The sequence below is a fragment of the Schistocerca cancellata genome, chromosome 2 (assembly GCF_023864275.1).
Source record: "Schistocerca cancellata isolate TAMUIC-IGC-003103 chromosome 2, iqSchCanc2.1, whole genome shotgun sequence".
Classification (NCBI taxonomy): Eukaryota; Metazoa; Arthropoda; class Insecta; order Orthoptera; family Acrididae; genus Schistocerca; species Schistocerca cancellata.
Genome location: NC_064627.1, coordinates 893,363,515 through 893,390,077, shown reverse-complemented (window position 1 = coordinate 893,390,077; position 26,563 = coordinate 893,363,515).

Below are 26,563 nucleotides of genomic sequence, written 5' to 3'. Positions count from 1 at the left end.
ATACCTGTAATATTAGAGGGCATATCATTTATATAAATAAGGAACAGGAGTAGCCCTGGGGCACCCCCCCCCCCCCCCCACTTGACTGTACCCCACTCAGACCCCACATCACAGCCATTCTCAACATTGTGAATATTGACCTTTTGCTGTCTGTTGTTAAAGTAAGAGATGAACCAGTTGCAAGCTACTCCTTGTATTCTGCAATGGTCCAAATTGTGGAGCAATATTTTGTGATCAACACAATTAAACGCTTTAGTTAAATAAAAAAATATACCTAGCGTTGAAACTTTTTGCTTAACCGATCGAGCACCTCACAGAGAAAAGGGAATATATCATTTTCAGTCGTTAAACGACTTCTAAATTCGAACTGTACATTTGATAGCAAATAGTATGATAAAAATGAACAATTATCCTTACATACACAGCCTTTTCAATAACTTTAGCAAACACTGATGGCACACAATTAGGTCTAAAAATGTCTACATTATCTATTTCTTCCTTTTTATAAAGCGTCTTTACTACTGTGTTCTTTAATCGTTCATGGCACTGACCATTCCTAAAGGAATAATTACAAATATGACTAAATACAGGGCTAACATGCGCAGCATAGTACTTTTACATTCTACTAGGCACTCCATCATGTCCATGGGAATCCTTACTCTTCAGTGATTTAGTTATTGACTCAGTCTCCCCCTTGTCTATATCACAGAGGAATATTTCAGACATCAATCTCAGAAAAGCATTTGCCAAGAAGTTATATGATTCCCTGTAGAAACCAAATTTTTGTTTAATTCACCAGCAATGCTCACAAAATGATTGTTAAATACTGTACATATTTCTGATTTATCGGTAACCTAAATATTTTTACTACGAACTACCTTTATATCGTCGACCTTGTGTTGCTGTCCAGACACTTCCTTCACAACTCACCATATGGTTTTAATTTTATCCTGTGAATTAGCTATTCTATTTCCATACCACAAACTCTTTGCCTTCCTAATAACATTTTAAGCACCTTGCAATACTGTTTTACATGATATCCTTATCTCAGTTGTCAGCCACCCGGGCTGCATATTGCTGCTAGTACTCCGTTTAGAATGTTCTAACGGAAAGCAACTCTCAAAGAGCATGAAAAATGTGTTAAGGAAAGCATTATACTTGTCATCTATGTTATCGCCACTATAAATATCCTGCCACTCTTGTTCCTTGACAAGGTGTAAAAACTCTCTATTGCTGTTGGATTAACTTTCCCACTTAGTTTGTAATTATATGTGACATTTATTTGAGTACAATAGTCTTTCTTGTCTAAATTTGGGCATCATGGTCTGAAAGACCATTCACCCTTTTCCCATGCCCATCTGGTAATGAAGAATGAATAAAAATATTGTCTATGACTGTGCTACTGTTCCCCTGCACCCGAGTTGGAAAAAACACAGTCTGCACCAGATCATATGAACTTAGGAGATCTACCAACATGGTTTTTCTTGCATAACCATACACAAAATTTATATTGAAGTCATCACAAAACTAATTTCTGGTACTTCCTACAAAGTGAATCAAGAACCCTCTCTAGCTTGAGCAGAAATGCTCTGAAGTCAGAGTCAGGGGACCTATAAACAACAACAATTAGTTTAGTTTCAATAAATTCAACCACCCCTGCACAACATTCAAATATCTGTACAGTGCAATGCCATGATACGTCTAGGGACTAGCCGGCCAGAGTGGCCGAGCGGTTAAAGGCGCTACAGTCTGGAACCGCACGACCGCTACGGTCGCAGGTTCGAATCCTGCCTCGGGCATGGATGTGTGTGATGTCCTTAGGTTAGTTAGGTTTAAGTAGTTCTAAGTTCTAGGGGACTTATGACCACAGCAGTTGAGTCCCATAGTGCTCAGAGCCATTTGAACCATTTTGATCGTCTAGGGACTCGAAAGGAATACTGGTTTTTACGTACATAGCCACTCACTCACCCCGCAAGGAACTCCTTGAGAAACAGCCACCTAATCTGTATCCTGGTAAAGGAAGCCTCTGAACTGTCAAATTATTTAAGTGGTTCTCCGATATACCAGTAATTTCAGAGTCAACATATATAAGCAGTTCACTAACTTTAATACCTCTTACATTTTGACGAAATATGCTAATTCCTTCTCTGCTTGGAAACATGACGTCCTCTGAAGGTGAGCCCTTAGTTAAACGGACTTCATTTAAGCAGGTATCAGTTGACTTCCATCTAAAACAGGTGCAGCTCTAACACCAACTACTACAGGTAATTTTTTCATGAGTGATCCCACCACCACCTACTACACTGTCAACTATAAGCTTTGCCAGCCTCCCCTTCCCATACCTATTGAGGTGCAGGCCATACCTAGTGAAACCCGATCTATTGATGGACCCAACAGGCACCATTGACTCATGCCCTTTGCCATCAGCGCCCTCTCGACCCCCATGTTAACGCTCCTAACATCAGTTTTAAGATGAGGCCGATCATGTTGCTGAAACAGTTGCACGAAATGCTCATTAGTGTCACGAGTTTGAATAGATATCCTTACCAGGTCACCAGCCACATCATATTCCCCGTCCCTATCAAGACTGCTCCCTGCTCCACCCACTATCACTACCGGATCCTACTTCTTAACATTCCTACATACCTCCCCTATGCTGTCAGTCAGCTAAGCCAACCATGAGCTAGGCTTCACAATGCTGGTGATCTGGTACTCACTCCCCAACACTTCGCCGGCCGGAGTGGCCGTGCGGTTCTTGGCGCTACAGTCTGGAACCGGGCGACCGCTACGGTCGCAGGTTCGAATCCTGCCTTGGGCATGGATGTGTGTGATGTCCTTAGGTTAGTTAGGTTTAATTAGTTCTAAGTTCTAGGCGACTGATGACCTCAGAAGTTAAGTCGCATAGTGCTCAGAACCATTTGAACCATTTGAACCCAACATTTCCTGCAAATGCTGGCCCACACCTCTATTGTGCGAACTACCTAGCAGCAGAACCTTCTTCTTTCTGTTACACTTTACAACTGACCGAGGCCTCCTAATTGCTGAGGACTGCTGCATGTTCCCTACATCTGCAGCTACAAGAGGCTCCTCTCCACTCAACTCTGACAGTTGCTCAAATCTATTGGATACACGCAAAGTATAACTGTCGGAATACCCTCTCCTCCTAGCTAACTTCTTGCCAACTGTCAGTTCCCATTCCCCACCACCCTTCACCCCACTCAACCCATCTAGTTCCTCCTTTGCGCGTTGTAACTGCACCTGAAGGGCACAGATCTTACGCTCCTGGCCCTCTATCAATTTATTTCTACTACAGATTCTGCATTCCCAGGAGAGGATCTCGCTAGAATGCCCACTGGTTTCCCCACTGCATTCCCCCCAATGAAAATACTTTGAACAAATCCCACACCATAACCCACTACTCACAAACCTACGACAGAATCCACACTTCTCATTCATTGTAAAATTTTATAGTTACTGAAAAAAACTACGTCTTCGTTACCTAAGTACAGTTACACCAGTAGAACTATTTAAAGAACTAACAAAAGCAGTCTCGAAACTCTCTGTCTGCTAAGAAAGCAACTACTTGTATTAACACTACTACACCAAAGCTAGTACCAATACCAACAAAGCTTCACAAAATTATTAGATAAAACCAAAAATTCATGCGGCCACTGGAACACGCAACGAAGTTAAAACACTGAACGAAAATTTTACTGAAATATTTCACTAGAAACAAAAAGAAACGTCATCTGAAAACTGTTACGTCTCAATATATTCGTCTTTCTTCAATTTACTCTCACTTTATATTCCTTGCTCGTTATAATATTCATTGGGCTTAGGTCGTCCATTCGCTGTACACATATATCTGAAGGGTTGCATACGTTCCGTATTCAGCCACCAAAAGTAACCTGAACAAACCGACACATTCGTTCGGTCTCAGACTTGGATGTTCTCCAGCGCCCAAGCCGTGCGTTTACATACATGGTTTCCTTCTTGAAATCCGATCTGTTTGCCTTGTCGATAGGAAAAAACAATGCCCACAAGGACAGCTATTTTCTGACGCTGTTATAATGTAAAGTTATGTACTTCCTCTGTATGTCGTATGCGTCAGCATCAGAGAAAACTTCACTGAAAGATTAAATTCCCTACCTACAACGAAATACGAAAGTAAGTTTATCCTACATTTTTCACTGAAGCTCTGACCTCACAGTGTCGTAGAAGAGCCTTAGGACTACGACCTGAGGGATTACCGACAGATGGGTACTGAGAGTTGACTTTGAGTCATTCTCGGACGAAATAAATGGTACAACCGTTGCACTGATTCATTCCAGTCTCCCACACGTTAGGTGTTTCGTTTTCTTTTTGTAGTGCTTTTGGGGCCACACTGAACTTCCTAATCAACATGCGCACACACACACGCACACGCACCCACATGCACGCACGCGCACGCATACACCTATTCACTTAAGGTGAAGAACTGATTGCCCTGGTCTGGCAGATATTCTATTTCGTTTCTTTCTTGTTGAGCTTTTGTACTCACTACGCGCTCTAAATTCCCACCACCTCAGCTGCACACACACACACACACACACACACACACACACACAAACACATACACACACACACACACACACACACACACACACCACACATGCTAGCACGTTCACACACACTTATCTTTGGGATAACAGCAGGCTACACACTTTACGCCGAACACTGCAGAGTTAACATCTTCACGGCGCTGTTATGGGCTCGTAACTGCTTCGTGATCTCCAATGCTGTTTGTAAACAACAAAACGGATGTGAATCGGTAGCTGCAAGGCAATGTTTGTGGTTTCCAGACATCAGCTACACTGGTAAGCTATCCTGGAAGGAGGAAGCAAGGCGGAGGGTACAAATCACCCAAGTGACTAAACGTCAGTACGTCTATATAGATGTATCCATATATCAATCAAAAGAGTTAAGAGGCCAGCAATTTTTGTTGTGCTACGGGGTCCGCAAAGAGCGAAGTCGGCCGGTGTTAGGCTGGTAATGGCCACCCAAGAATGGACTGGCGAGTGTGGAGTAAGACAAGATGTGTTAAGCCAACAGCGAGTACACTGTATGAAGGAAGAGGCTGCGAGGTCTACCTGGAGTGACAGAAAGCGGAGAAACACTATCTGTGAAACTGAAGAGAACACTGTAGTTAGTTTAAGACTGAGAAGAATTAACATTGTTCGGTAAAGTACTAGAGGTTCAGTAGTTCGCTGTTAATGTGATTAGTTTACAGGAGAACCTATTGGTTACAAAATATGTTACTGAGTCTTAACAAAGTTTTATCAACTACTTGAGTTAAGATACGAAGCCAATAATTCCCAGTACTTCCTGGGCATTAATTTAAATTTAATAAATGGACTTCATTCTTCGTTTGTTATGACGTGCAGTTTTTTTTCGCCTGTTCTTTCTTTAAGGTGTTTTGTGTTCTCGCTACATTCCAGTGTGTTCTGTAATATTTGTCTATGGCATATGTAAGTGAATCGAAGAGTTGTTCATTTAATTCCATTTATTGCTTTTCGGCTTTGAAATCCCTATAGTTCCTCGATCCTTCGAACGGATGCTAGATGTTCGGGAAATGAGCAGTTAGAAGGACCTGATAATTCACAGTCATCGACTTAGCCTTGTCTCACAGTGTCAGAATTTTATAGTGAGGCTGTAGACCCAATTACTTATAGTTCTCGTTGCTGGGAAGGGTATTATTAAACGCAGGCGATAGTGGCACCAACTGTCAGGCATCACTATGTCCGTTTCATCTATAGTCAGTCGATATCGATTTAGGCATCCAAAAGTTTTCGTGGGCTTTCCTGCCTGAACGATGTCTTGTCAGCAATAGGAATGAATGGCCCGTATGATTGTCGACGTATACTAACTTCGCCATCGGCCCGTTCCGATGTGTACAGTGATTCACCGGTCTTGGCTACCTTTTTCCATATTTCGAGCAGGCAATGGTAATATTCCTTTGGTAATGTTAATATCCTTTTCCTGTCGCATGCAGTAAGCACGGGTGTTCGTGTAGGGCGGTGGCTTCGCCATCCCACAGCGAGGTGTAGTTTTCCGAATGGTGAGGATGTTCACCAGTTGTTGTCTAGAAATGAATTAGTTAGTGATGCACTGTTTCCTGTCTAACTTGTGTAAAATTCTGCCGTACTCGACCTCCCCTTCAATAACATGTTGCTGCTGCTGTACTTGACCCTGGCTGTGGTAAGTTTTCCTCTGAATGATGTTTTGTCTATGCAGTCTTCAAATGGTGGCCAGTGAGAAACGCAGTACGTGCACGACCTCATAAATGAATGTCTCGTGCATCGGACATCACAACCAATTTTTCTATTGATTCTGTAAACCATATACTCATATAAAAACTGAAATATTATGGAATAGGAGGAAATATACACACATAAAAAATGGTTTTGCATCACCCCGGTTCCCAGAACTCCTCAAGATAGACGTTGACTGTGGATATTTTAACACACAGTCCCTTTGACTGTTCAGCGATGTCACTAAACCCGCCCAAAGATGTAAACAACCCTATATGAGCAGCGCCTATTAGACAGAGGGGTCCGACAGCCGATCAGTTCCATTCATTCCACCAGGAAGGAGGTACAGGGCTCGTGTTGTCTGTAGTTCCACCATGCCTAGACGGTCAATGCTAGGGTTCGATAGCGTCCGCATTGTTACTTTGTACCAGGAAGGGCTCTCAACAAGGGAAGTGTCCAGGCGTCTCGGATTGGAACAAAGCGATGTTGTTCGGATATGGAGGAGATGCAGAGAGAAAGGAATTGTAGATGACATGCCTCGCCCAGGCCGCCCAAGGGCCACTACTGCAGTGGGTGACCGCTACCTACGGATTATGCCCCGGAGGAACCCTTACAGCAACGCCACCATGATGAATAATGTTCTTCGTGCAGCCACAGGACGTCGTGTTACGACTCAAACTGTGCGCAATAGGCTGCAAGATGCGCAACTTCACTCCCGACGTCCACCGTGAGGTCCATCTTTGTAACCACGCCACCGTGCAACGCGGTTCAGATGGGCCCAACAAGATGCCGAATGGACCGCTCAGGATTGCCATCACGTTCTCTTCACCGATGAATGTCGCATATGCCTTCAACCAGACAATCATCGGAGACGTGTTTGGAGGCAACCCGGTCAGGCTGAACGCTTTAGACACACTGTCCAGTTAATGCAGCAAAGTGGAGGTTCCCTGATGTTTTGGGGTGGCATTATGTGGGGCCGACGTATGCCGCTGGTGGTCATGGAACGCGCCGTAACGGCTCTACGATACGTGAATGCCATCCCACAACCGATAGTGCAACCATATCGGCAGCGTATTGGCGAGGCATTCTTCTTCATGGACGACAATTCGCACCCCCATCGTGCACATCTTGAGAATGGCTTCCTTCAGGATAACGACATCGCTCGACAAGAGCGGGCAGCATGCTCTTCACACATCAACCCTATCGACCAAGCCTGGGATAGACTGGATAGGGCTGTTTATGGACGATGTGATCCACTATCCTCTCTGAGGGATTTACGCCGAGTCGCCGTTGAGGAGTGGGACAATCTGGACCAACAGTGCCTTGATGAACTTGTGGATAATATGCCATGTCGAATACAGGCATGAATCAATGCAAGAGGACGTGCTACTGGGTATTAGAAGTACCGGTGTGTACAGCAGTCTGGACCACCACCTCGAAGGTCTCAATCTACACTCCTGGAAATGGAAAAAAGAACACATTGACACCGGTGTGTCAGACCCACCATACTTGCTCCGGACACTGCGAGAGGGCTGTACAAGCAATGATCACACGCACGGCACAACGGACACACCAGGTACCGCGGTGTTGGCCGTCGAATGGCGCTAGCTGCGCAACATTTGTGCACCGCCGCCGTCAGTGTCAGCCAGTTTGCCGTGGCATACGGAGCTCCATCGCAGTCTTTAACACTGGTAGCATGCCGCGACAGCGTGGACGTGAACCGTATGTGCAGTTGACGGACTTTGAGCGAGGGCGTATAGTGGGCATGCGGGAGGCCGGGTGGACGTACCGCCGAATTGCTCAACACGTGGGGCGTGAGGTCTCCATAGTACATCGATGTTGTCACCAGTGGTCGGCGGAAGGTGCACGTGCCCGTCGACCTGGGACCGGACCGCAGCGACGCACGGATGCACGCCAAGACCGTAGGATCCTACGCAGTGCCGTAGGGGACCGCACCGCCACTTCCCAGCAAATTAGGGACACTGTTGCTCCTGGGGTATCGGCGAGGACCATTCGCAACCGTCTCCATGAAGCTGGGCTACGGTCCCGCACACCGTTAGGCCGTCTTCCGCTCACGCCCCAACATCGTGCAGCCCGCCTCCAGTGGTGTCGCGACAGGCGTGAATGGAGGGACGAATGGAGACGTGTCGTCTTCAGCGATGAGTGTCGCTTCTGCCTTGGTGCCAATGATGGTCGTATGCGTGTTTGGCGCCGTGCAGGTGAGCGCCACAATCAGGACTGCATACGAGCGAAGGCACACATGGCCAACACCCGGCATCATGGTGTGGGGAGCGATCTCCTACACTGGCCGTACACCACTGGTGATCGTCGAGGGGACACTGAATAGTGCACGGTACATCCAAACCGTCACCGAACCCATCGTTCTACCATTCCTAGACCGGCAAGGGAACTTACTGTTCCAACAGGACAATGCACGTCCGCATGTATCCCGTGCCATCCAACGTGCTCTAGAAGGTGTAAGTCAACTACCCTGGCCAGCAAGATCTCCGGATCTGTCCCCCATTGAGCATGTTTGGGACTGGATGAAGCGTCGTCTCACGCGGTCTGCACGTCCAGCACGAACGCTGGTCCAACTGAGGCGCCGGGTGGAAATGGCATGGCAAGCCGTTCCACAGGACTACATCCAGCATCTCTACGATCGTCTCCATGGGATAATAGCAGCCTGCATTGCTGCGAAAGGTGGATATACACTGTACTAGTGCCGACATTGTGCATACTCTGTTGCCTGTGTCTATGTGCCTGTGGTTCTGTCAGTGTGATCATGTGATGTATCTGACCCCAGGAATGTGTCAATAAAGTTTCCCCTGCCTGGGACAATGAATTCACGGTGTTCTTATTTCAATTTCCAGGAGTGTATGTTGGTAGAACATGCAATGTGTGCGTTTCATGCGCAATAAAAAGGGCGGAAATGATGTTTGATCTCTATTCCAATTTTCTGTACGAGTTCCGGAAGTCTCGCAACCGAGGTGATCCAAAACTTTTTTGATGTGTATAAATTCAGGGTGCTTATCTTATCTGAATGAAAGGAAGGAAAGTATATCAGGTTTTGGACTCTTCCATTAATTTTGCGTTTTATGAAAGTCATATAATTGAATTTTGTCAACAGACATTCAGTGACCTGCATTCCTGTCTGCTAAAAAACAAACTACAAAGCAGAGACAAATGATTATAAAGTTGCGAACAGAATACTAAATGAATAGCGTTACTTATCTCTTTTTTCTGTTCGAATCCTGTTCAGGTTCGAATCCTGCCTCGGGCATGGATGTGTGTGATGTCCTTAGGTTAGTTAGGTTTAAGTAGTTCTATGTTCTAGGGGACTGATGACCACAGATGTTCAGTCCCATAACCATATTTTGAACCTTTGCCTTCCACGGGCAAGTGCTCACCAACTCAGCTACCCAAGCATGACTCATCACCCCTTCTCAAAGCTTCGCTTTTACTAGCACCTCGCCTCCTGCCTTCCAAAATTGATTGTAGTCCGGCACACAGTTTTAATTTACCAGCCAGTTTCGTATCAGCCCACACTCTGTGGCAGAGTGTAAATTCATTCTGGAATTCATACGCAATTAATAATTTACTTTACAAATTTTTCAACTTAGTATCCAAAAGATCAGAGAAATAACAATAAAATTTGTAAACCTGTAAATCTATGTTTATCACAACTTTTCAGCATTTTCTTTTTCCGTTTGAAATGTTTCCTCATTGCGTGTTTCTATAATTGAATATAAATAAAACAATATTTCACTGTTTGTTTACTCATAAACAAAAAGCCATATCTTTAAAGTCTGTAACGATTGTCAGTAGATCGGGTAATATATTTACATGAATATGTCGGGAAGTACAATACATAGCGGTATTGAGCCATTGATCAGTTTCAATAAAAATTTCATGTCAATTACATAATAACAGGCCTTCAGAATTTGATGCAGTTCAGCAAGATATACCTCAAGATTGTTTTTTATCCTTTTTTTTGTTTTAGTTCATACATAAACAATCTTCGACCTGCAGTTTCTTAAGAAGCAACTTTTGCCGATTTTGCAGATGACACAAATATAGGGATAAAATGTAGTAGCATTTCCCTTACTGAAAAGGCATCTAACGAAATACTCGAAAGCATCAACAACTACTTCAAGGCAAATGGATTAACACTTAGTTTTGACGAAACTCAGTACACAGAGTTATTACCTTTCAGCATTACAGAAGCTAAAGAACGGGTTTCACAAAGCCGTGAAATGCAACGTGAAGAACGTGTTAATTTTCTGGAACTACAGATAGGTACAACATTAACTGGAAAAACAACTGCCAAATATTAATGAAGAGCCTTAGTTCATCTACGTCTTTGGTACGCATGATTACTGATATTCCTACGCTACTGGGGACTTGGTAACATCAAATGATGAGAAATTAATCGTCAGTTGGGACCAATTTCCTGCTACTAACCACCAAAGGGCATATAGACAACTTTAAATGTGTACGTGGCTTCTGTGTATAATAGGAGTACAACCACGCATTGTTGCTTTATGCCGTTATAGAATCGTCGATATATCATAACGCACATTAATTTAGGGAAGACAATTCAGGAGAGATTTTTTAACAATACAAGTAACTGAATTGATGAATAAAATAAAAGAGATATTAAAGGTGTGGTCTCTTAAGAAATAGAATGGAGACTGTGTTACAAAGAGCTCAAGTGAATTTTTTCCGCTTTTTTAAATAGAAATATTCTGCGTTTATTTTTGGTGGATTTGGATGGTACGGTAATCAGTCTTGCTACAGTGACCTTGTAGTCGCCATTCCATGTATCTGACATGATGCTTCCTATTTCCTCAATTTTATTTGTTGCTAAGCGCTCAAGTATGTTTTGGCAACCGTCTACACTTCGACTGGGGTCCTTAACTAACTTCTCTAAATAATTTTCGGAGAAAGCGTTTGGCACAATTTCTGACAGTAATTTATGCCTATCATCGACTTTAAACGTGTATTTTCGCAAAAATATCGAGAGAAGGTTAAAGTCACCATCAGCTATAATTGTGTGAGTAGCATACTTATTTGAAATGTAACTAAATTTTTTTTTTATTTTTTCAACAACTGCATCATCTGAGCTAGTGAGTCGGTAAAATAAAGTAATTGTTAAATTATTCTGGCCGTAAAGTGCAGCCTCTTCCCATGTTAACTCACAAGAGCTATGTACTTCAGTTTCAGTGCAAGGTAAACTCCCTTCTAACAACAACATACACTCCGCCATCAATTGTATTCAATCTGTTGATCAGACCGTCAGCAACAGAGCGCCACGAGTTCCTGCTGCTAATAAGGCGAGTACTTCTTTTGTTTATTACATATTTTTACAAGCTTCAAACAGGAGCGACTTCTTTTCAGTTACCTTTGTAGTTACTAGTATATTTTTGTAATTTCTTGCGTGTCTGAGTGCTTACTAGGAGCAACCATTCATTTCATTTTAAAAAGAGTGTAGCGTGTAATACCGCCGTTGCTATCGACCGTTGTATCGACCCTCTTATCGTACAGGCTTTCGTTTGTTTTGCTTAGAATAGCTCAGTGTCGGTTAGACCGTCTGTGAGAGAGCACTGCGAGTTCCTGTGCTAATAAGGCGAGTACACCATTTGTTTATTACACATCTTCAAATAGGAGCGAGTTCAGAAATGGATAGGCACTGTGATTGCTGTATACAGGTGCTAGATGAGTTGGTGACCGTTCGTTCACAGCTCCAGGCAGTGTTGGCTTCCGTCACACAGCTTGAGGCTGCTGCCGTGGGTACTGCCTGCACTGAGGTTGATCCCTTACCCATGGTCGAATGGGAGATCATTCTAATGTCTGGCAAGTAGTGAAAGACTTTCCGTGCGGTCGATCGTAGGGCCTCCCCAGTTCGTTCGACGAACAGGTTTCGGGCATTATCTGTGGCTGACGAAGTCTCTGAGCCGGATGCAGTCATTCACCCTGTTCCAGAGGAAGCTTCTCGGCCTGCAAGGTCTGGGCATTCACAGAGGGTAGGTTTGCTGGTAGCTGGGAGCTCCAACGTTGGGTGCATAATGGGGCCCCTTAGGTACATGGCTGCCAAGGTGGGGAAGGAAGCCAGTGTGCACTCCGTGTGCATACTGGGGGCAGTCATTCCGGATGTGGAAAGGGTGCTTCCGGACGCCATGAAGAGTACAGGGTGCAGCCAACTGCAGGCGGTAGCCCATGTCGGTACCAATGAGGTGTGTCGCTTTGGATCGGCGGAGATCCTCTCTGGTTTCGAGCGGCTACCGGAAATTGTAAAGACTGCCAGTCTTGCTTCCGATATTAAGGCGGAGCTCACCATCTGCAGCATCATCGACAGAACCGACTGGTCCTTTGGTGTAGAGCCGACTGAAGGGTCTGAATCAGAGGCTCAGGCGATTCTGTGACCGTGTAAGCTGCTGATTCCTTGATTTGAGCCATCATGTGGTGGGTTTCTGGGTTCTGCTTAACAGGTCAGGAGTCCACTAAACACAGGAAGCGGCTACGCGGGTAACGGGGGCTGTGTGATAGGGACTGGGCGGTTTTTTAGGTTAGATTGTCTCAGGAAGCCACAGAAAAGGTGGCCGTCTAAATGGGGGCAGGTAAAACACAGTAAGGTAGTTGTAGAAACGGTCGGTATTGTAGTTGTAAATTGTCGTAGCTGTGTTGGGAAAGAACCAGAGCTCCAAGCCCTAATAGAAAGCACTGAAGCTCAAATAATTATAAGTACAGAAAGCTGGCTAAAGCCGGAAATAAATTCAGCCGAATTTTTTTCAAACGATCTAACAGTGTTCAGAAAGGATAGATTAAATACAGTTGGAGGTGGAGTATTTATTGCTGTCAGAAGTAGTTTGCCTTGTAGTGAAATTGAAGTAGATAGTTCCTGCGTAATAGTTCGGGTAGAGGTTATACTTGACAAGCGGACTAACCTATTAATTGGATCGTTTTACCGAGGCCCCGACTCAGAAGATATAGTTGCTGAACAGTTCAAAGAAAACTTGAGTCTCATTTCAAATAAGTACCCCACTCATACAATCATAGTCGTTGGCGACTTCAATCCACCCTCGATATGCTGGAAAAATACGTCTAAAGCCGGCGGCAGGCATAAAACGTCATTGTTCTGAATGCTTTCTCAGAAAATTATTTTGAACAATTAGTTCATGAGCCTACTCGAGACGTAAATGGTTGCGAAAGCATACTTGACCGCCTAGCAACAAATAATCGTGGACAAATAGGGAGTATGATGACGAAAACAGGGATTAGCGACCACAAGGCAGTTGCTGCTAGGCTAAATACCGTAACACCCACAACCATCAAAAAGAAACGAAACGTGCATCTATTTAAAAAAGCTGCTAAAATTCTCTTAACGCCTTTTTTAAAGACAGTCTCCACTCCTTCCGATCTGATCACGTAAGCGTAGAAAAGACGTGGAATGATTTCAAAGAGATAGTATCGACGGCAGTTGAGAGATATACACCACATAAATCAATAAGTGATGGTACTGATCCCCCATGGCACACAAAACAGGTCAGAATGCTGTTGCAGAATCAACGAAATACGCATGCCAAATTTAAAAGAACGCAAAATCCTCAAGACTGGCAAAGTTTTGCAGAAGTTCGAAATATAGCTCGTACTTCAATGCGAGATGCTTTTAATAATTTCCACAACAAAACTCTGTCTCGGAATCTGACAGAAAACCCAAAGAGTTTCTGGTCATATATAAAGCACACCAGTGGCAAGACGCAATCAAAACCTTCACTGCGCGATAACAACGGTGAAGTCACTGTCACCCCAAAGGAGACTCATCAGAGAATGAAAGCAGTTTATGGTGATAGTGTTGACGTGAGTACTGTGCCTCGTTGGGCGAGTAAGTTTAAAGATGTTGAGGTGGGAACATCTGACCTGCGTGACAAACAAAGAGTTGGACGTCCTGTGATAGCAACCACCGAGTTTCACAAGCAAAATGCTGACAGATTGATTCAGGACAATTGTCGTATCACTCAGAGAGAAACTGCAAGCACAATCGGCATTTCACAAGCACGTGTGGGTCAAATTATTACTTTGCTTGGCTATCGGAAGATCTGTGCACGATGGGTACCCCAGATGCTGACTCCTGGAATGAAAATGCACAGACTCGAAATTTGCCAGGAACTCCTCTCGCGTTACGGGAATGAAGGTGACACCTTTGCCCATTCAATTGTGACAGGAGACGAAACGTGGGTACTCCTTCACGACCCGGAGACGAAACGTCAGTCTAAGGAATATCATCCCAGGAAAAGAAATTCAAGACGCAGCCCTCAGCTGGAGGCCGGTCTGAGTGGCCGAGTGGTTCTAGGCGCTACAGTCTGGAGCCGCGCGACAGCTACGGTCGCAGGTTCGAATCCTGCCTCGGGCTTGGATGTGTGTGCTGTCCTTGGGTTAGTTAGGTTTAAGTAGTTCTACGTTCTAGGGGACTGATGACCTCAGAAGTTAAGTCCCATAGTGCTCAGAGCCATTTGAACCAACCTCAGCTGGAAAAATCATGGCCACAGTGTTCTGGGACGCAGATGGTGTTATCCATGTTGATTTCCTTGATCGTGGAACAACAATAAATTCAGAGCGTTACGTCACAACGCTGCGAACTCTGAAACGACAGCTAACAAGGGTCCGAAAGGAAAAGGGAAATGTTTTCCTGCAGCATGACAATGCCAAACCACACACTTCACGTGCCACCACAGCAGAACGTCAGAGACTGAATCTCACCAGCCCATTGCATCCTCTATAGAGTTCTGATTTAGCACCGTTTGTCTTTCATCTGTTCCCGATAGCGAAAGACGATCTGCGGGGACATCTTTATGCTTCTGATGAAGACATTGAGAGAACTGTGAGACTGTGGTTGCGGAAACATAGTGTCGACTCCTTCCGTGACGGCTTCGGAAAGCTTGTTCACCGTTGGCAGAAATGTATCCAGTTGGCTGGTGATTATGTGGAAGAGTGAATATTGGTAATTAAAGATCACATTATAAGTATTATTTCTGCGTTCTGTTTATTAAACTATTCCTCTCCAAACCCAATTAACGAAAGTGGAGGCATAACTTTACATTCAACCCTCGTACATCCCCATCCTCACATTCCCCACACAAACAATTTTTCGTTCCCTGTAAGAGTATCCTTGTGAGATAACACATATCTTACCTCGCCCTATTATTATCATTTCTCATCCTATGGCATACCTGTTTGGGCCTATTCATTGCGTGGTTACGAATCCCCTGTGGACCCCAGTTACTTTCCTGAGTGTCTGTCCTGGTGGTCCCTCATGCCTTGTCCCTTAACTTTTATCCTCTCTTCTTGGTTGAAAAGCACCCCTTCTTTCTCAAAATTTGTATTTCTCTCTGATGCTTATTTATCTACTCCCTCTCCTGCTTATTGTGTCCTCTTCTGTGATCTATGACATCTGAGCCCACTGAAACCTTTGTTGTCACTGTAATTTCCTTTGTTCTCATTCCTTCAGTTCTCTGCTCAGCAACCCACAGTCTATAACATAGAGATGTATGCATGTTCTCCGTGAAATAGAGGAACCGTTCTACACAAAAAGGAGGACAGTCGGTAAGTTTTCACTGTAAATATCCTGGCAGCGTCCTTTTCAATGTTGAAATTTCTGTTATCAGTGGCCTATCCAAACGAATTATTTTATTCATCTCCGCAGCACAAAATTTTTTCATGACTTATTTCCCACTGTTGGCCCATTCAAAAAATCATTCTTTGCCCTCAGTTGCCTTGCTAACCTCCAATTCGTATTTAAGGACGCTCTTTCAAATGTTTTCTGATCAGGAGTTGCTCAGTATTATGTTTATCCCAAATCTGAACTCGTCCTCCTAATTGACTTTTGCAAAGTTAGTTACAACAGTCTCACTCATACCAGCCACAAAATTATCCTTACATGCAGCCCAGAAATCTGCTGCAGGATATTTATTGCCCCTACTGCAGGGTGTAGTGTGGAACATCTTCTCTACTGGACAGCCTAACATGAAGTTTTCATATCCTGTTGCTATATTACTAATGGTCTGTTTCAAAATATTTATTTCCACTTCTAATTCTCTCTTATCACTCCTGATCCCTTTGGTACATTCAGGAATTCTTGCCTTTACAGGCTTAAATTCTGCATCTATTTGCAGTTCACATATTTTGCATTTCTGTTCTTATTCCCAAATCCGCTCCAAATGATCACCTTGCACAGGATCCACTTAAGCAATTACCTAGCATTCAGAAGTAATGAAAATTGATATCTGCCAACCATTGTCCTTCTGATTCTAAGCCTCTTCCTTGACTTCCAGTACTGCTTGCATCACCATCTGCACCCTCTGATCCATAATCACTTGGCAATTTTTTGATTTCGTCGGTCATGTCTGGCAACTCTAAATATAAATGCAATGCAATTACGGCTATATTTAACATAGTTTTCTCAGTCGCTGCTACGGGTGATGTGGTGGCTTTGTGACAGCTGCAACACAGACAAGCGACTGTGTGGACATGGCAGGGCTGAAACGCTCTAGCACGGAAACTGCAACGGGGGCAGGTCGCAGCGTGAACATGGCGACTGTGTAACGTCTGCAGAATGGGCAGTTGGCAGTATGAAAACAGTGGCACTGACATGCTGTGACACGGAAACTGCAGTATGGGTGTGTGTCAACATTGACGCAGAGACCATGCGATGACTGTAGCATGTACCGGCGGCAGTGTGGACGTGGCGGCCTTGTGACGCCTGCCGTGTGGACAGACGGCAGTGTGATCATGGTGATGTTCAAATGCTGCAACATGGAAACAGCAGCATTGGCAGTGGCCGTGAGATGATTGCAGCTTGGACAGGCGGTGGCATGCAAGTGACGGCCATGAGACAACCGCAGGGTGGTCTGGTAGTCATATAGACATGGTGGCCATGGACACAACAGCGCTGTTGCAAGCAGCCTAGTGATGCAGAGGCTCGCTATGGTGTCGTGTATACTGTTGCTTACTGCTGCACCGAAGTTTTACTCCCGCACACAACTGTTGCATTGATGCTATTGCTGATGCTAATGTGTTATCTCAGAACAGTCTCAGAGCAACCATAATAATTCTCTCACGCTAAGTCCTCCAAATGTTTATAATGATTATTGGAATGAATTGCAAGTACAGTTCTATCCTGGAAGAGCCAACAAAACTGCAACACTACTGGGAACTCCGTAACATTAAATGATGAGAAATTAATCCCCAGTTGGGACCAAACTGTTCCTGCCTAACAACGGGAGGGCGGGTACACGACCTTAAATTTGTATATTGATGACCTGTACAATAGGGATTCAGACATGCACTGTTGCTGTAAGCCCGTATAGGAGCATCGAGCTATCATAAGGTACGTTAATTTAGCAAAGAGAGTTCAGTGGAAATTTTTAACATACAAGCTGACGAATGCAATAATAAAATAATAGACGTCTTAAAGATATAATCCCTTAGGATACATCATAGTCAGAACCGAAGAATTGATGTTCACTATCAATCTGTTCACATCAGACATAAAATTATTCCGAATGCTCGCCTCACACAGGATGTTATTTCACCACAGTATAGAAACTAGAGACCAAATGATTGACTTAGAGGAGCAAACAGAGCATCCACAGACAATAACGAATCGAGCCATGCGCCAGATCACTTACACTGAATTAAGTTCATAAGTTCAGTTGTTCACTCAAGACTTAATAAAATAATAAATTCACCATCACAGAAGTTCAGTCACTGACAGGCATACTAGCACTCTAAGTTCAAATTATTTTTAATTGTAAAACTGGTACATACCAAAATATTCCCAAGTCGCAAATAGGAGCATGTCGAAGTAATTCTCAGTCGCATCCATCACCTGAGATTACGCAGCTCACTGGCCACGCAGACCTGACCAAACAACATTACCGACCAAGACATGAACATCAAAAGACCACCAACTCTGCTCTACCTACCTATTTAAAATTTGGTCATGTGACCCACCACTGGATTCAATGGAGCAACTTACAAGTAGACTACCATTCTTAAAATTAATACATATTACAAATTTTACGTGTCTGAAACATAGATTTCACATACTTTTAGTTATTTGCCGTCTGATATTAGTTTCTTAAATGCTAAATATCACTGAATTATTAGCTTTTATTTAAATTTTATGCACCATAAACGGAATGGTGAAAAACTAGACAAGTTCATAACTCCAGTACTAAGTTACACTTATAATCGTCTTACAGATATTAATTTATTAAATTATCATCAAAGAAAATTATCACAATTATCACAAAAGAATTACGTCAAGGATGTAGCATCTCACCTACATTGTATAAAATATATACAGAAGTAACTTTACAGAATTGGAAGAAAAAATGTCACGCTATGGGAATACCAATAAATGATAGAACAATATACTCGTTACAATTTGCAGATGACCAACTGATTATAGCCCAAGACTGTGAGGACATAGAGTATATGAGCAGAAAATTGATTCAAGAATATAAAAAAATCAGGTCTAAATGTAAACATGAATAAAACAAAGTACATGGTAATTGGTGGAGTGAATGGAGACTTAATATTAGAAGAAGGGATGGGAACAATAACAGCTATTGAGGAATATAAATATTTAGGTGTGAAAATTACAAATGATGGGAAACAGGACAAAGAAATTAGATCAAGAATAAATTCTGGAAAGACGACAATCTCTTTATGGAATGGAATTCTCTGGGACAAACACATAACAACTGATAACAAAATAAGGATTTTTAAAACAATAGTTAGGAGCATTATTACATATGGTTCAGAAGTGTGGACAACAAAATGGCAACTGAAATCAAAATTATTAGCCACAGAAATGGATTTCTGGAGACGTTCAGCAAGAATATCAAGACGAGAAAGAATAAGAAATGAAGTAATCAGAGACAAGATGAAATGTAAAAATTCAATTATTGATTTCATCGAGCACAAACAACTTAAATGGTATGGACACATCAGACGAATGGAACAGGAAAGGCTACCAAAATGCATAATCGACTGGGTACCAATTGGAAGAAGAAAAAGGGGACGACCACCTGATACATGGAAACAGGGAGTTCAGTCAGCAATGAGGAAGAACAACATTCCTGAAGATTTATGGACAAATAGAGAAGAGTGGAGAACAATAATTAGTGACTTACTGTAATCCAGAATAGGTGCTGGAAAAATGTACTCACATTGTAAATCCAGAATAATAAAAATCATCAAAGAAACAAATCACTCATACTGATTCTGATCCTCAGAGTATATGTGGATACATCTTGGCTTTGGCACTATTTTAGGAATTAATCACTAAATTGTATACAACAATTTGTGTGTTTGTTTAACAGTAATGAAACTGTGATCGTTCTTCAGCTGACATCAAGCCTTACCTAACTGCGTATCGTAAGCATAGTTTGGATGTCTGTAACATCCGTTATTAACGTTATAAGCAATTTCCAGTATAAATGTTATTAACTTGCTAATAATTACTGTTCATACATCAGTAGAATTTTAATGAGTTCGTCTCTTCATTGCACTTACAGCGCTGTCTTTAGATATTCTACAACATGTCTGGAAATGGTATTTTTCTCTTTTTTGTTAATATTCGAAGCTTCAGGTTTAGCACAATCTGAGCCTGGTCATTTTTCTTTGCCTCTATAAGCACGTGGTGCCACAGAGTACCACATCCGCCACGGGATTTCCAAGTAGGGAGCGCACTGCGGCCAACTAAACTACCCCACCTCCTACCACAGCTCGTTATAGTGCCCCGAAATGCTGCACAGCACCCAGTCATACACCTGGCCCAGCCATAGCCGCATGGGTAATCCATGTCTCCGCAATTCCCTTTCTTGCAGGGGTGCTAGTTGTGCAAGGTTCGGAGAAGAGCTTCTGTGAAGTTAGGATGGTGGGAGACGAGGTACTGGCAGAACTGAAGCTGTGGGAGCGGGTCTTGAGTCGTGCTTGTGTAGCTCAGATGGTAGAGCACTTGCCCGCAAAAGGCAAAGGTCCCGAGTTCGAGTGTGGTCCGGCACACAGTTTTAATCTGCCAGGAAGATTCACCATCCTTCATTAACGTATTTTTCTTCGCTAATATTTCTCTTTTCTCCAAAAACTGTGAAAAGCGTGAATCTGACATTCTGTACAAAGACTTCAAGGTTTATCACAAGTGCAGATACATAGATCCGCGTGTATCCAGCAACTTACCAGAGCACATTGTGTATCAGGTAGATAAGGTAGTGGAGCTTAAGGCTGAATTCAGGAACGTTCTGTTGGGTAATTCCTTCTATTCCATTAGGATTCTCTACACAGAAATTGTTAAATTTAAAGTTTCGGTTATTTTAGAATTAACTTGATAATACACACCTACTGCAATACAGAAGTCATTTCCCCGTGCTGCACTTGAATTAAAGTAAATTTTGATGCAACTTACGATGGACTTGTTATCTTCAGACGTTTCCCAGATGAATGGCCTGCAAGATCATCTGACCTGAATCCAAGTGAATTTTTGTTCTGGGAGTATCTAAAGGGACGCGTTTATCACGGACACGTTCGGTCTCTACCTGATCTGAAGGCCAGTATACAGGGACACGTTGCTCCTATTCCATCGGGACGTCTGCGAGCAACCGTTGATCACGTCGTTTTACGGGTGCAGCATCTCATCGACGTCCCCGGCGGTCATATTTAACAACTGTGTAAGCGGCGGTTAATAATAAAATCAACATTATGCCTTTATCACTTGTTTGACCTTCTCTATCCGCGTCCCGTTCCTAATCCATTATATACGGGAACATTTCTATACGTCTTTCTTGCATTCACAGCGAGAGGTTTGCACCTGGCTGAAATACTATTTTTTTCCAGCGCAAATTGGTTCAAAATTAACACATTAGAATAACGGTGAAACGCGTAAGTCACAGACACTTGTTTCATTCAACTGTAAGTAGACTGTCCAAAAGTAAAAATTATCCGCATACCTTAACAGAGGTCAAATTACAGGTATGATCTACATTGAGCACACAACAGCTTACGATACAGACTATGACAAAATGCAGGTTAGAAAAATGTATTCATTTACAAAGGATTGCCGGTTTACGCAGTTCGTCCAAACTTTGCTGCAAAATAGGAGCTACTTTCTCACGGGAAAAACAGGAAATTTCAGTGGGGAATTTAGAGAAATGGCCTCTCTCGGGAAAAAGTTTTGCAGAGCTAAGCAAATGACCAGCCAATTAGATCTCGAACTAAAGTATTTATTGCTGAAGATGACACAGCAATTGTTGAAACGGTAAAACATTTGAGGAGATGGAATGTAGGGTATATAACAGTTATGTATCCACTCAAGGGCCAAAGAAACTGTTATGGGTATGCTTATTCAAATACAGAGAAATGTTAACAGGCAGAATACGGCGCTGCGGTGGGCAACGGCTATATAAGATAAGAACGGTCTGGCGCAGTTGTTAGATGGGTTACTGCTGCTACAATGGCGGATTTTAGTGCCTCTGAACACGATGTTATAGTCGCCGCACGAGCGATGGGACACAGCATGTTCGCGGTAGCGATGAAGTGGGGATTTTCCCGTACGACTATTTCACGAGTGTACTACAAATATCAGGAATCTGGTAAAATATCGTATCTCCGACGTCGCCGTGACCGGGAAAAGATCCTGCAAGGACGAGATCAACAACTACTGAGGAGAATCGTTCAATGTGACAGAAGTGAAACCCTTCCGCAAATTTCTGCGGATTTCAGTCCTGGGCCATCAACAAGTATCAGCGTGCAAACCATTCAACAAAACATCATCGATATGGGCTTGCGGAGCCCTCGATGGCTGCACGACACAAATCTTTACTCCTCACCTGGGCCTGTCAACACCTCCATTGGACTGTTGACGACTGAAAATATGTTGCCTGGTCGGACGAGTCTTGCTTCAAATTGTATCGAGCGGATGGACGTGTACGGGTATGGAGACAACCTCATGAATCCATGGATCCTGCATGTTAGTAGGGGACTGTTCAAGCTGGTCGGGGCTCTGTAATGGTATGGGGCGTGTGCAGTTGGAGTGATATGGGACCGCCGACACGTCTAGACACGCCTCTGACAGGTGGCCCGTACGTAAGCATCCTGTCTGATCAGCTGCATCCCTTCATATCCATTGGGCATTCTGACGGACTGGCAATTCCAACAGGACAATGCGACACCCCACACGTCCAGAATTGCTACAGAGCGGGCCCATGGTGACTCTTCTGAGTTTGAACACTTCCGCTGGCCACCAAAATACCCAGACATGAACATTATTGAGCAAATCTGGGATACCTTGGAACATGCTGTTCAGAAGATATCTTCACCCCCTGGTACTCTTACGGGTTTATGGACAGGCCTGCAGGATTCACGGTGTCCTTTCTCTGCAGCACTACCTCAGACGTTAGTCGAGTCCATGCCATGTCGTGTTGCGGCACTTCTGAGTGCTCGCGGTGGCCCTAGACGATATTAAGCATGTGTACCAGTTCCTTCGGCTTTTTAGCGTAATAATTTTGTCTTATTTATGGTTATGTCTAATAATTATATGTTATTTATGGTATTTCTAAGCAGAGATGCGGCAGAAAAATACGTAAAGACTTATTACAGGTTAAGTTAACACTTCAGAGACTTAGACACGTTAAGCTACAATATTCTGAAGTGGCAGCAGTCGAACAAGGAGGCCGATGGCCAACGGAGTTTGCGCAGAAGCAGTCAGCACATTGACAGATCAACGACCGAGCAGAAGGGCAATGCTCCCAAGGAAAACAACGAGTAGCGCAGTTCGCACATCAGCGGTCAATGCTCCAGGAACTGTCATCATACTGAACTCATATGCGTGATGTATCTGGTGATGCCAAGGAGGGTGACAGGGCAATTCCCGACCACACCAGCATCGAGGTAAAGCAAGGAAAGCCGGAATGTGTGTCGACATTATTCACGTTTCTGCCCAACGTGAGAAACCTAGATCAATCACCCAAGAGTCAGTCGCCACCCTAGAAAATTCGCGATATTGGGGAAAACACCGAATAAATACCTCCGTCAAACGGACAAATGGGGTCTTTGAGGGGAGAAAGAAACATCACTTGGGTGGCCGAACTGATGGTTAGTCATACTTCGTTGCAACGACTTAGTCGCTGCGCTTCTCGACAGACGAAGATGTCGGCACCGCACCAATAGGTCAACGCGGAAGATGCCATCGCAGATGTTACCAGAAAGAAGTTAGCGTGGTACTCACCCAGGTGGCTGGTGAGGACGAAGGGACTAGGGGCTCACCAAATGAGTCGCCTGTAACTTAGAGGCTGATGAACTCCGCCAGAAGACGCCGAACCTGGGAGTCGCTGGTTCGATTCCGGGAGGAGCACTCCGCGCCACACCGTAGCCACTTGTTAATAACGCAACCTGCGAATTCACAGGGAGAAGACCTGACCGCCGACAAGAGTGGGGAATAATACGCCTCCTAGCGCTCCGCTGTAACACGAGCCGTTGCCGCCTCAGCAGTCACTGGAATCTGTACGCTGCGACTCCACGCTGTACCGCTGCCATGAGGAATTGAGCGAGTTAAAATACAATGTATTACTCTCTTTGCTTAAAGAGTCTTAAGTGTCAATAAATGATGGTGGAACCACCAATGTTTCACTCACACCTCACCCACTAAAACAAGGAAAGAGCCCATTCCACCGCTCACAAAGCGTCGCTTTCCTTCCCGCCATCCCTGACAAAATAATGACTCTTGCTCCCTTCTGTTACTGACACTCGATATCTAGCGTCACAAAACTCTGACCCGCTACAGGAGATGAAGCTGACGAGAGGCCTCATAGACGTGTCCAAATAGTATGATAATAACCACCTGAAACCACTCCTGGCATGGTGTGAGTTTGTGCATTACATCTAAGAAATAGGGGAGCTAAAAGGAAACTGAACATCACATGGAGTGAACAACAACTATTCCACTAAAGATGTACTGCCTCCATACATTCAAAGCCCACAGCGAAGAAACAAAATCCAAAGCAATCTTACAGGTAGCACCGGAGTCAGTCAAACAAAAGTGCTTCCAACATCAGTCCTGGCACTACGTTTCTCCGCTACAGAATATTCTGCATCCGCACATATCAAACAGGTTGATACAGCTTTGAACGAATGTGGACGTATCGTGACGAAAAACTTATATTATTAAAAGTACCAAACCACAGGGAAGAAATAACTAACTGCTACTAGACATCTCTTGTTTGGACACGAGCCCCAATGACCTAGACTCACATTAAGAAAGAACTGGATACAGACAACTACAGCATTCCTTTATCTCACACAACTCGCCGAGTAGAGCTTTGGCGAGATTCTTTGTCTGAGACACACCGAACGAATGTCAAAGAGGAACCAGCGGCCGGCTCACACCCGCCTTATGTGACGCAGAAGACGCGAAACTGACTGAGAACTTGGGCGTCACTATGCAAAGTCAGCTTCAAGAAATGGATCTTCCACATGATGAAATTTCCAAGTGTGGTGCGGACCAGTAGGACCAACAGCGGCAGCTAGTCTGCAACAAACTCGCCCATGTACTGCTGTCGGAAGCCAGCATGCTCTACAGAGCGTCGAAATGTTGCCTTGGCCTGTTCGTTCACCAGATCTGTCTCCAATAGAGCAAATTTGGGGCAGCATCGGAAGACAACTCGAGCCTCTTCCACAAACAGCAGTAACCGCCCCTGTACTGACTGATCAAGTGCAACTCACATGGAAATCCATCCCACAAACTGCACGCTTGCATGCTTGCGGTCAACATTCTGGCGGCTACATCGGTTATTAACGTACCAGCATTTCACGTTTCCAATGGCTTATCTCGCTCTTACATTAACCTGTGATCTTGCAATCATACTCAGTTAAATATGTTACCTAGACAAACGTACACTAGTGGCCATTAAAATTGCTACACCACGAAGATGACGTGCTACAGACGCGAAATTTTACCGACAGGAAGAAGATGCTGTGATATGCAAATGATCAGCTTGGTTGGCGCCGGTGGTGACACCTAAAACGTGCTGACATGAGAAAGTTCCCAACCGATTTCTCATACACAAACAGCAGTTGACCGGCGTTGCGTGGAGAAACGTTGTTGTGATGCCTCGTGTAAGGAGGAAAAATACGTACCATCACGTTTCCGACTTTGATAAAGGTCGGATTGTAGCCTATCACGATTGCGGTTTATCGTATCGCGACATTGCTGCTCGCGTTGGTCGAGATCCAATGACTGTTAGCAGAATATGGAATCGGTGGGTTCAGGAGGGTAATACGGAACGCCGTGCTGGATCCCTCGTTTCACTAGCAGTCGAGATGACAGACATCTTATCCGCATGGCCGTAACGGATCGTGCAGCCACGTCTCGATCCCTGAGTCAAGAGATGGGGACGTTTCCAAGACAACAACCATCTACACGAACAGTTCGACGACGTTCTCAGCAGCACGGACTACCAGCTCGGAGACCATGGCTGCGGTTACCCTTGACGCTGCATCAGAGACAGGAGCGCCTCCGATGGTGTACTCAACGACGAACCTGGGTGCACGAATGGCAAAACGTCGTTTTTTCGGATGAATCCAGCTTCCGTTTACAGCATCATGATGCTCGCATCCGTGTTTAGCGACATCGCGGTGAACGCACATTGGAAGCGTGTATTCGTCATCGCCATACTGGCATATCACCCGGCGTGACGGTATGGGGTGCCATTGGTTACACGTCTCGGTCACCTCTTGTTCGCACTGACGGCACTTTGAACAGTGGACGTTACATTTTAGATGTGTTACGACCCGTGGCTCTACCCTTCATTCGATCCCTGCGAAACCCTACATTTCAGCAGGATAATGCACGACCGCATGTTGCAGGTCGTGTACGGGCCTTTCTATATACAGAAAATGTTCGACTGCTGCCCTGGCCAGCACATCCTCCAGATCTCTCACCAATTGAAAACGCCTGGTCAATGGTGGCCGAGCAACTAGCTCGTCACAATACCCCAGTCACTACTCTTGAAGAACTGTGGTATCGTGTTGAAGCTGCATGGGCAGCTGTACCTGTACACGCCATCCAAGCTCTTTTTGACTCAATGCCCAGGCGTATCAAGGCCGTTATTACGGCCAGAGGTGGTTGTTCTGGGTTCCGATTTCTCAGGATCTATGCATCCAAACTGCGTGAAAATGTAATCACATGTCAGTTCTAGTATAATATATTTGTCCAATGA